Source organism: Piliocolobus tephrosceles, chromosome 2 (genome assembly GCF_002776525.5).
Source record: "Piliocolobus tephrosceles isolate RC106 chromosome 2, ASM277652v3, whole genome shotgun sequence".
In the NCBI taxonomy this organism is placed as follows: Eukaryota; Metazoa; Chordata; class Mammalia; order Primates; family Cercopithecidae; genus Piliocolobus; species Piliocolobus tephrosceles.
The window spans coordinates 130,325,538-130,338,423 of record NC_045435.1 but is presented as its reverse complement, the minus strand read 5'-3'; the positions used below and the strand labels follow the sequence as shown (position 1 = coordinate 130,338,423).

The window sequence follows — 12,886 nt, the reverse complement described above, 5'->3', positions numbered from 1 at the left end:
AAACCTAGTTGAAGAAGGTGTGGTTGCAGCCTACTGCATAGCCCAGCATTTGCTGGGTTCCCTGGTCCAAAGTTTGCCATAGCAGGAAACAACCCTCAGGCACACAGGTACATAGAGATGGTCAGGGACCCACCTGAAGCCACTTAGTGTACCCACCAGGAGGCCCACAGCAAGCTGGTCATTAGGCCTAGCTTGGAGGTTGCTGAGGGACCAAGCACTCAGGTACCACCTGGTTCCACCATTGTCGTTCTACTGCCTCCACTCCCACCCCAGCCATTGCCCTACTGACAGGCTGTGCAATAGAGAAAGTAAAAGCAAAATGCAGCTTACCAGAACTAGAAATTGCCCCCATTTCTCCTGCAATGTCCCTCCAGTGCCCTCTACTGACAAAGGTTAATTAACATCGTGCTCTCTGTTGAGGAGAAATGCTTAAAGAGTCCAGTTCATTACCCCAGAGCAGGTACTGAAGGGTAAATTTGAAGCTGAAGTCTCCTAGGGTGAATTCTTAAAAGTTGAATTTGTGAATCAAAGGGTAAAAAAATATTTTGCTAGGTTTTGATGAATTTCTTTCAGTGCGGTTGTATCATTCTGCATTGCCACCAAAATGTATGAGAATACTATGTGTTATTTTACAACTTCATCAACGGCATTGCCAAACTTTTTACTTTCTGTCACTATGATTGTTATGAAATCTTATCTCATTGTAGTTTTTTGTTTTGTTTGGTTTTTTTAGATGGAGCCTCGTTCTGTTGCCAGGCTGGAGTGCAGTGGCGCGATCTCTGCTCACAGCAACTTCTGCCTCCCGGGTTCAAGCAATTCTCCTGCTTCAGCCTCAACTGGTAGCTGGGATTACAGGCGTGCACCACCACACCTGGCTAATTTTTGTATTTTTAGTAGAGATGGGGTTTCGCCATGTTGTCCAGGCTGATCTTGAACTGCTGACCTCAGATGATCCACCTGCCTCAGCTTCCCAAAGTGCTGAGATTACAGGTGTGAGCCACTCAGCCTGGCCTCATTGTAGTTTTAATTTACATTTCTTTTACTATTTGTAAAGTTGAACATCTTTTCATATGCTAAGAGTTTCCTCTTGTGATAAACTGTTCGTATCTTTCATCCACCTCCCTACAGGGTTAGGAAATAAGTTGTTAAACTAGCTTAAAGGAGGAAAAAAATCAGGTGAGCTACAACTGCAAGTTACTTGTGAAGGAATAGTTTTGTAGAACTCTTGTTGTTTTTCCTAAGTTAGACACCAAAGTTTAATCTAAGTTCAGTTTATTTCAATATTTACTGAAACCTTCCTGTGGGCCAGGCACCAGAGCTGCAGAGGAAGACACAATCCTTGCTGTTAATGAGCTTAGTGTGAAAACAGACATATAAAATCACTTGGGAGATAGTAGAACATAGTGATTAAAATCTGAATTAGGGTATGTATGGACTTGGGTCCAAATTCTGACATTGCCATTTGAACAACTAGCTGTGTAATATTGGATGAGTCATTTCTATCTTTGTGCTTCAGTTTCTTAAGGCAGAGATAATAATATATATCATAGAAATATTGTAAGAACTACATGAGATAGTATATGAAAACAACTGCATGCTGCTTGGTATATAGTAAACATATGACAAATGTTAGCTAATAATAATAAATTAAAATGAAATAATGAGTAGTGACAAAATGATAGAAGAATTTACAGCACACCATGATTGCATATATAAGCTTATTTCATTTTAGCTGAATTTAAATATATTATAACTAAGCCATCAAAAATGTTTAAACCATATGCAATTGTTCAGTTTGATAGGAGACTCTACCAGAGTTTTTCATATAATTTTCTTAGGTATTGATAAAAGTAAATACTTAACAGAAAAATCACAAATACTGAAACAACTAATCTGACATTCTGAATTGTTAATTATATAAATAAAGTGTTAGTAAAAAATACAAGACTATAGAATTTACATATTATTGTCATCCTTATTGACAGTTTTAAGGAACTCAAAGATATACTTCAAGCAGGGAATTACAGTTCAATTGATTGATTCATTTACTAAATTTCTTTCAGTCTCTCTTTATTACCTAATATATACTTAGAAACAAAAGTTGAATTCAAGGGTTACATTTAATGTAAAATATAAAATATCAAATGTTTAAATATATTTAATAACAATACTCAACTCACCATGATACAATGTATTCTAACTTTTCTACTTCAACAGTCAGCAGAAATTTTCTAGGAACCATAATCTCGAATATTCCAAATGTACAGCTATGTGCACAGCCGTTAGAAAACACAATTGTTTTATTTTACCTAGTTACAAATACTCCAGGTATACCTTTGAGGGAAATTAACAAAATACAGAAAAGCAAAAATGAATAAAAGTCACATATAATCCTATCACTTGGAGATAAACTATATTTGGGTTGTACTATAGTAAAACAAGTATTTATTGACCTCCTATTCTATGCAGGTGTATTAGTCCATTTTCGCACTGCTATAAAGATACTACCTGAGATTGGGTAATTTATAAAGAAAAGAAATTTAATTGACTCACAGTTCTGCATGGCTGGGGGGGCCTCAGGAAACTTAAAATCAGGCAGAATGGGAAACAGGCACTTCTTACATGGTGGCAGGCGAGAGAGAGAGAAATAGAGGGGGGAGAGAGAGGGGAGAAGAGAGAGAGAGAGAAAACTGTTAAACACTTATGAAAGGATCAAATCTTGTGAGAACTCACTATCACAAGAACATCATTGAGGAACTACCCTCATGATCCAATCACCTCCCACCAGGTCCCGCCCTTGACACGTGAGGATTATGGGAATAACAACTGAGATGAGGAGATTTGGGTGAGGACACTAGTCAAACCTTATTAGCAGGTCCAGGTTTTTTGTTTTTGTTTTTGTTTTTTTTTGAGATGGAGTCTTGCTCTGTCACCCAGGCTGGAGTGCAATGGCATGATCTCGGCTCACTGCAGTCTCCACCTCCTGGGTTCAAGTGATTCTTCTGTCTCAGCCTCCCAAGTAGCTGGGATTACAGGTGTGCACCACCATCCCTGGCTAATTTTTTGTATTTTTAGTAGAGACAGGGTTTCACCATGCTGGCCAGGCTAGTCTTGAACTCCTGACCTTAGATGATCCACCCATCTCAGCCTCCCAAAGTGCTGGGATTACAGGTGTGAGCCACCATGCCCTGCCAGCAGGTCTAGTGTTAAACTCTGGAACTGCTTGGGCCACAGTGAGGTGGGAAGCAACTCTGTGCTGTTAGACTGTTCCCTCCTGAACAACTGATGGCCCCTGCTCTCTGGGCTGGAGACTTGGTCTGTAAAATCTGCTCTAGAGTGTCAAGCTACATTCCACATAAAATAGTTGTGTGTGTGATGATGTTCTGGGGACCCAGATGGCCATGCACAGCACTATGTAGTAACACAGACTCTAAATTCTAAAAACACACATGCAATGATAATTTTTCCAGTGGTTTTCATCTTTGATTGGGCAAGGAAAGCTAATGCTCTTTGAAATTTTGACAGAACTTAAAGCCCTGTTTGGTTTTAAAGAAACTTGATGTCCGAACCGAACTCATAAGACACAAATTATCAGGTGATTATTCTTGTGTAAAAAGTGGTCTTCTTAACTAAAGCATTTCCTGCTATCACTTTTTAATTCTACTACATTAACTGAACAGGGGCCACTGTGAGTTATTTTCAGTTGAGTTCCACAAATATACTGAAATTTTCTATTTAATGTACCAGAAATTTATCTAAAGTATAAATTTTCAAGAACATACTAACTGTATATACCTCTAAATATCTCAAAATTTGACTCTTGCTTGGAACTGTGGAGGAATCCAGCTCCATGATTTAGCCATGCATTGTTTCTATTAACATTAGTTCCATTAGAATGCAACTCAGTAGATGGGGTTTCCAAACTTTGCTAAAATTGCATTGGTTTGCAGAATAGCTATAGTTGTGTTAAGATTCATATCTTCCATAACAGCTTCTAATATTAAACTTTAAAGATCTTAAATTGATTTAGGTATGTTATTGGGTTCTCAGATAGGTCTTTCTTGTCATCTTTTCTCCTGTGGCCCCCTGTCATTGTTGGTATCAAAACCATCTCATTGACTGACTTTTTCAAATGTCAGAATAAAAGAAAATACGAGTCCAAAATGTGCCTGTCACCTTGCAGGCTCATTCTCTGAGAAATATTTTTCGGTGTATATTTAATTAAATAAAAGGCATAGTGCTCAGCAATTGCCATTTTGACGTATTCTATTTAAGGATTGATTGCATTTTCTAATATTTGTGAATGATATTAATATTCAAAAAAGGATCACAAGGGACCATCTGGAGTTGAACAGAAAGCAAGTGTTCAATAAATGACTCTCAGAAAGACTGCCCAACAGTTTTATATGTTGCTGGTGAGACTGTAAATTGGTAGAACCTTTCTGGAAAGCAATTTTGCAATCTATAATTTGATTTATTAATTCCATCTGGGAATTTGTCATAAGGAAATAATAAAAGATGCAAAGATATTTGTGCAGAGATGCTGATCATGTTAATTGGTAAAATGGTGAACATTAGAAAAAACGTAAAACCCCTCCATAGGGGATTGGTTAAATAAATGTATTACCTCCATTTGATGGTGTGGCTGAGACTGCTTGCTGGTTGCTCAATCTCCATTCTCCTCTTCTTTGTTGTTAACAAGACTCTATATTATTGGAGCCAGCAACGTGCTTATTAATAATACTGTATTTCACAGCTTTCCTTTCAGACAAAGATGACCAATGAGATAAGAGCAGAAGTCCTTGGGTGGGACTTCCAATTGCCTGGATTACTGCCTGGATCCAGCTGCCTTGATCACTGATATGATGGCTGGAACTCCAGAAGTCATTTGGGGACCATGAGAGAAAAGCCAGGAGAATTGTAGTGACTGCAATTCTGACATTCTTGAACCACTGTAACAAAGCCAACAACTGCCTCCTTCCAGATGTCTCATTATATGAGAAAAAAATAATAAACCATTATATGCTTATGCTAGTCAAACTCTGTTAATAGCAGCCAAACGCAAGTCCTAACTGGCACAGATGAAACATTTTGCAACCATTTAAAATTATCTTTCTAAAAAAATAGAATATAATATTAAATGAGAAGAATGTAAAACTCTGTATGTGGTATGTCTATTTTGTTATTAAGTTAGACGTATACATTATATATGAATGAATACGGCTATGTAATACATTAAAATGTTGACAGTGCCTGTCTCAGGATTATGTTTTTTTGTTTTGTTTTGTTTTTCGTTTTTTTTTTTTTTTTTGAGATGGAGTCTCATTCTGTTGCCCAAGCTGGAGTGCAGTGATATGATCTCAATTAACTGCAAGCTCTGCCTCCTGGGTTCACACCATTCTGCCTCAGCCTCCTGAGTAGTGGGGACTTCAGGCGCCCGCCACCACACCCAGCTAATTTTTTGTATTTTTAGTAGAGACGGGGTTTCATCATGTTAGCCAGGATGGTCTCCATCTCCTGACCTTGTGATCTGCCCTCCTCAGCCTCCCAAAGTGCTGGGATTACAGGCGTGGGCCACTGCGCCGGGCCAGGATTATGGGTTATTTATTATGATGATGATTTATGCTTTTTTATGTTTTTAAATTTTTCAACATTGAGAATGTTTTTTAAATGTTTTTGAGATTGCCCGATACGTACACATGACTGGTGGGAGGGTAAATTGGTTACATCTACACATTTTGGAGAGCAACTGGTCAATATAGATTAAAAGTTTTTATAGTTTTTATACCTTTAGCTTTCTATTTTCACTCTGAGGTGTCTATCTTGGTAAAATGAGACCCAAACAAAGAATTATGCACAGTGATGTTTACTATAACATTACATATGATACTAAAAAATGAAAACAAACTCAATGTCCAACATTAGGAAAGTAGTTAAATAAATTATGATATATCCATCTTATTTTACAAATACATAGAAGTCCCAGTTAAAGCAAGAGAGATAACATTTTGGAACTAGGTTTAGAGTTATTTACATATTTTCAAATCCCCCCCACTCACTGAGGCAACAATGGGCATAAGTGGAAGGGAGGGGTACTCCCAATCTAGAAGACATTTCTACCCTCAGCTGGAATTAGATTTCTGTCTGAATCCACAGCAGAAAATAGTTTTGTTGAGAAAGACAGAATAATTTTCTTTTCTTTTTTTTCTTTTTTTTGAGACAAAGTTTTGCTCTGTTGCTTAGGCTAGAGTGCAGTGGCTTGATCTCGGCTTAATGCAACCTCTGCCTTCCGGGTTCAAGCGATTCTCCTGCCTCAGCCTCCTGAGTAGCTGGGACTATAGGCGTTTACCACCATGCCCGACTAATTTTTGTAATTTTAGTAGAGATGAGGTTTTGCCACGTTGGTCAGGTTGGTTTCAAACTCCCGAGCTCAGGTGATCTGCCTGCCTTGGCATCCCAAAGTGCTGGGATTATAGGCAGAAGCCATCGGGCCCTGCTGATAGAAGAGTTTTCTAAACTATGTTAATAGGTTAAGGGCCAATCCTAGCGGAGTCAGTTCTTCAAGTTCTTTCTCTCTGCCATGGAAATGAGACCTGGAGATTGCCTGTCTAGGTAAGAGGAAGATATGGTGTACTGGGTAGGGGAATCTTGGAGTTCACCCCTTCCTGCTCAGAGGAAGCAGCAGTTGCCCTTTGTGCTCCACATCATGTGCCCTTGGCTTGCTTATGGTGCTGTGGAGCCTAAGTAGTGGCTTCCATCCATGATGATAGTCCGTAGCAGGGCCCACCTTTCATCTCTCCATTTCTCTGCAGCCACATCGGGGAGTGGGTTGGATACCTCAACCGATGGAAAATGAGAGTCAGTGAATAAACCTCCCAGGCTCCCATCCTTTGGAAGCACCATTCTGAGGTGCCTTCTACCCAACATCCCCAGAAGTTCCTCAGTAGGGTTGAACCCCAATTGCCCAATGGCAACTAGTGCAACAACACACTTCGTTTTAGCTTTTCCTTCTTTCCCATTTCTTCTCTGTTCTCACTTCTGCACTTCTGTTTCCTGGAATCACCTTCCAAATAAACAACCGGCATCCCGATCGTTACCTCCGTCTCTGCTTTCAGGGAAAACTGACCAAGAAAAATGGAGTGTGGGAAAAAAGAAAAGGCAGAGAGGTATGGACTCTCTTTTGCCCCAGTTTGGAAGCTCAGAAACATTGAGTAATAACTCATTTCACCTGGTATATTTGACCAACATTTTTTAATTTAGAAAATGAATAAAAAAGAATATAGCAGAGTGCATATCATGTAGAAAGGGGAAGTACTGTCTCATGAAACTTCTGTTTCAGCAATGTGTATGTGTCAGTTTGTGTGTACAGAATCACAATGTATGATGTATTTCTTCCTGTGGATTGCGGTATAAAAGCTGGAAGGCCCTTTTTGGTATCAAGAGGATACTAGGCTGGGTGTGGTGGCTCACACCTGTAATCCCAGCACTTTGAGAGGCTGAGGCGGGTGGATCACCTGAGGTCAGGAGTTCGAGACCAGCCTGGCCAACATGGTAAAACCCAATTCTACTAAAAATACAAAAATTAGCCAGGCATGGTGGTGCATGCCTGTCATCCCAGCTACTCGGCAGGCTGAGGCAGGAGAATCACTTGAACCCAGGAGGCGGAGATTGCAGTGAGCAGAGATCATGCCACTATACTCCAGCCTGGGTGACAGAGCAGACTCTGTCTCAAAAAGAAAAAAAAAAAAAAAAAAAGGCCAGCCATGGTGGCTCATGCCTGTAATTCCAGAATGTTGGGAGGCTGAGGCGAGTAGATCACCTGAGGCAGTAGTTCAAGACCAGCCTGGCCCACATGGTGAAACCCCATCTCTACTAAAAATACAAAAATTAGCCAGGTGTGGTGGTGGAGGTTGCAGTGAGCCGAGATCGTGACACTGCACTCCCACCTGGGGACAGAGCGAGACTCTGTCTCAAAAAAAAAAAAAGAGGATACTTCATGGGTACAAGGAATCCGTGTTGTGTTCCAACAAAATCACCTAAATATTTAAAAGACAATTTTAATGACATGGAAAACTACTTGTGAACCATTACCAAGACTGGGACTTGAAGTAATTGGTAACAATTTTAAAATATTGAATACAGTATAACTTCAACTATGTGAGAAAAAAACTGAAGTAAAAAACCAGAATCATTCACTCATTTCCAGCTTTATCCAATAGGTAAATTCCAAAAACACCATACACAATTTAAAGGTACCTAAATTAAAACAGGTGTTCTCATATGAAATCAGGTAAAAGCAGGAGACACATTTTTAAAGGTCACAATGAAGCTATTTTTTTTCTGACCTTTCAAATTAATATGAACAATAATTAATGATTCGGCTTGGGGGAAAGGTAAGCCAAAAAAATCATGTTCATTCATGAAGCAAACAAACAAAAGGACACTGCTGATACCTAGTGAACCACAGACAACGGTGAGCCTATCAACAGCTGTGTTACTCTGTCTTTCCTAGGAGAAGAATTCTTCCTTTAGAAGGCGGCCATGTGTATTATCAGCACTAAAATCTTGGTCACCTAGAAAGTATTGTTCTGAGGGTGTTCGCACTGAGCATGGCCTGGTAAGTGCTTTGACTGACAACCTCCCGGTGGACTCCAAGGTTGAGAGGCTTCTTTTACTCACAAAGCCAGAGGCCTGCCTGAGCTACTGACATTTTCCAGTCATTGCCACATTTCACAATCTCCATAAGGAGCAGGACTCTGCAGCTCTTGTTCCATAGTGCCTGGAACTGTGTTTTCTATGCAGAAAAAACACATTTGTTGGATGAAAGAGGGAAAGTGAAGGGAGCACCTGTTCACAGATCCTAATCTTAGAAACATTCACGGCCCCAGGGAGGAAGAGGAGGCTGAGTGATGGTCCTGTTTCACGTGGCTGCAACAGCTGTATACTTTCCAGCACTGGCTGCGACCTCCCGGGCACTTCAGACATGGCAGTTTCCACAGATTCTGCTGCCATCACCAATTTAAAAGACAATTGTGTATGTCTGCTTTGAAAAAGGTGTTAATGTTTTCACTGCTTTATTGAAAAAGCATGTAAGTTAATTGTTAATATGTTGAGTCGAAGGCATATATAACAAAATATTAATCATGCTTTCTTCTAGATAATGGGGTTATAGTAGGCAGCAGAATTACTAGGAATTTTAGCTCCTGTTTGGGCCAAGCCTTGAACCAATTTTCTGTATATTAGAACTATATTTTATTCTTGCATGAACCAATGAAACAGGTACTATTATCCTTATGTCACAGAGGGGGAACATGTTTAATATTATTAATAGTGAATAGTTATTGAGCAAAAAAGATGAGCCAAAAATAATGCTGAAAGTTTTACTTACTTCTCACAACAACCCTATGAAAAAAGTACATTTATCTTCCCATTTTACAGATAGGGAGAAATAAGGCTTTAGAGAGGTGACTTGAGAGGAAAGAGTGAACAGAGCAGGTCTGGTGGTTTACTCCTTGCTCTCTCCAAAGGAACCATGATTGGCTCTTGGTCAACCCTAGGAATGTGGCCCTGAGAGAGTTCTTCATGTTATGACTGAAAATTTTGCTATATACATCTGATCAACGGACCATGTCTTACTTGCTCGTCAAGTTGCCTTGCACTAACGTCAAGGTTGTTGATGTGCACCTGGTTTCATTGTTGGGTCCCGGATTTTGGTTGCCATGGTAGATTGTGTAGCAGGATGTTCCTATGCTAACAGCCTCAGTAGAAAGACCTTGGACCCTGAGACTCAAAGAGTCTTCCCTGGGCAGCGACATTTCACCCACGTCTCTGAATTTCCCTGCCAGAGAGATCACTCTTGTGCGGCCTTGGATGAAAAATAACTGTGGAAGCCTGGGCCTGACCTCTCCGGACTCTAAAGATGCTTTTGCTGATGCTTTTTCCTGATGCTTTTGCTCTGTATCCTTTGCTACAGAAAAGCCTAGTACAAACTGCTGCTGAATCTTGTGAATTCTTCACTGAATGAAACACTATCCAAGACCATGCAACTATAAGGTGGTAGAAATAGAATTCAGGGGCAGGCAGCCTAGCTTCTAGCCTGTTCTCCTAATTATCTACTACCATCTAACTAGCACACAATAGATACTGTACTCAAAATTAGTGCTTGTAACATTATTATTTCTTCACTTCCTTTACTTTCTAAATCTTTGATGAGCATGCAATATTTGATAATCAAAGGGATAAAAAATTTGAAAATATCCGTGGTTAAGAGAGAGAAACAAGAGAGGATCCAGAAAAAGAAACAGACTAAAAGAAGGTACATTGGAGTGGTACAATGTAATGAAGTGAAGGAGCAAGTTTAAAGATAAGACAGTTTTATAGGATAAAATCTTCCCAATATTTGGGTAGGCAATGATTTACTAGATAAGAAACATACAGTATGAATCATAAGATGAAAAACTGGTAAACTTGACCTCATCAGCATTAAAATTTCTGCTCTGTTAAGACAGTGCTAAGAAACTAAAACGGCAACTCACATATTGAAAAGCATATGTAATAAATATATCTGAAGAAAGACTGATATAAAGAATCTTCACAACTTAATAAAGTATTAGAAATGAGCAAAATATTTGAACAGATATTTTATAAAAGAAGATATAGAAATAGAAAATAAACACAAAAAAAGATTCTCAATATGATTAATGATTAGGAAAATATGAATTAAAACCACAATGAGATATGACTACACACCTGCCAGATGGCTAAAATTAAAGACTGACAGTGTGGAGCAACTGGAACTCTTATACATTTCTGTTAGAAATTCAATCAGCTTGGAAAAACAGTTTGCAGTTTCTTAAACATACATAAGCTATATAGTGTAGTGCTCCCACTCTTATTTACCCAAGAGAAGTGAAAACATATGTCTGCTCAAATATTTATGTATTAATGTTCATGGCTGGGTGCAGTGACTCATGCCTGTAATTCCAGCACTTTGGGAGGTCGAGGCAGGCGGATCAAGAGTTCCAGACCAGCTTGGGCAACATAGTGAAATCCCATCTCTACAAAAATTACAAAAATTAGACAGGCATGGTGGCATGCGCTTCTAATCCCAGCTACTCGGGGGACTGAGGTGGGAGGATTGCTTGAGCCCGGGAGGTTGAGGCTACAGTGAGGCGAGATCCCACCACTGCACTCCAGCCTGGGTGACAGAGCGAGACCCTGTTTCAACAACAATAAAGTGTTCATAGCAGCTTTGTTCATAATAGCTGAAACCTGAAAACCACCCAAATATGTGTTAGCAGGTGAATGGATAAGGAACTTATAATTGATTAATTCAATGGAATACTACTCAGCAATAAAAGAGAACAAAGTTGATATGTACAACAACATAGATGAATCTTAAGAACATTCTGCTGCGCAAAATAAGTCAGACACAAAAGAATGCCTGTTGTATGATTTTACTTATATGCAATTCCTTCAATTGCCTTGGGCTGGAGGAGGAGAGGATTGACTGCAAAGAGCCATGAGGTGAACTTTTGGGGTGATGGAAATGTTCTATATCTTAATTGTGGTGGCGATTATATGGGCATATACATTTGTCAAAACTTATCAAAGTATGTGCTTAAAATGAATGAGTTTTTTTTTATGTATCATACCTTAATGTTGTAGATTTAAAAAAAATAATAATAAGGGGCTGGGTGGGGTGGCTCACGTCTGTAATCCCAACACTTTGGGAGGCCGAGGCAGACAGATCGCCTGAGGTCAGGAGTTCAAGACCAGCCTGGCCAACATGGTGAAACGCCATCTCTATTAAAAATACAAAAATTATCTGGGCATGGTGGTGCATCCCTGTAATCCCAGTTACTCAGGAGACTGAGGCATGAGAATCACTTGAACCCAGGAGGCGGAGGTTGCAGTGAGCCAAGACGGAGCCACTGCACTCCAACCTGGGTGACAGAGCCGCACTTCGTCTCAAAAAAAAAAAAAAGGCAGTTGTATTGAAAGAGGAATTGTCAGTTTTCTCAAATGTTGCAGAAAGGCAAGGAGAAGGTAACTGGAAAAAGGCCATTGGATCTATCAGTTGAGGATGACTAGGAGTTTCAAGATTATAAAACTAATAGACTTGGTATTCAGATTGTTGGGATGTAAGAAGGGAATATTTGGCAGTTAGAACAATTTGGGCTGCTTTTGATCCATGGAACACCAGATACTGGCTCACACAGGCATATGCTAACCATATAGCAATAACTCTCAACCTGTAGAAATCCAAAACCCAGAAATCTAATGAAGCAATCAACTGTATTGCTTGTTAAAGATATTTTGTAACCTCAAGTAGAGGAATGTAAAGATTCCCTTCATCACTAGAAGTTTTTCTTTTTAAAGCAAACATTTAATTATATTTTTTAAGCCTTCTTAAGATTCTCCTACCAATTCTCAGCAGAAAGCCTCTCTTCCTACTAACCTGAGAAGGCTCCCTCTCACATTGGCATAAGATACCTCATCTAGGTTCTTCATCATCCACAGTCCCCCTCCTCCACACCAGGAAGATGGATCCTGCTCTACTTACAGGTTCTCTCCCTTACTGCACTATGAATTCTACCAGCACCAGCGCTGAAGGGCATATTTGTCAGTATCTACAGTTATCCACTTACCACTGACTCCTTCCCTTTCCCTTTACCAGGCACTCCAACTCCAAAGGCTGTTCTCTAACCTCTTTTCAATGCCAAAGCTGTGAAACTTCTCAAGCAAGTCAAACCCTTAGGTCACTATTTCTTGAACATATTTTCCCACAACTGGCTTCCTCCCCTGCCCCAAGAACTTCCCTCATGCCAAATTCAGTAGATTCTGTAGACACACTCTCCCTGAGCTTTCTATGACATTCAACACG

General features: G+C 39.7%; 1 long non-coding RNA gene across 1 annotated transcript in view; it reads right to left on the bottom strand.

The window, feature by feature from the left end:
* Positions 1 to 12,886, bottom strand: part of LOC111555756 — a 105,403-nt gene that overhangs the window by 13,296 nt on the left and 79,221 nt on the right. Inside the window, exons 2-4 of the long non-coding RNA XR_002735637.1 lie at positions 4,628 to 4,988; positions 2,554 to 2,617; positions 1,199 to 1,318 (exon numbers count right to left, since the gene is read on the bottom strand). This is a non-coding gene — a long non-coding RNA (uncharacterized LOC111555756). The remainder of the gene's footprint in view (positions 1 to 1,198; positions 1,319 to 2,553; positions 2,618 to 4,627; positions 4,989 to 12,886) is intronic.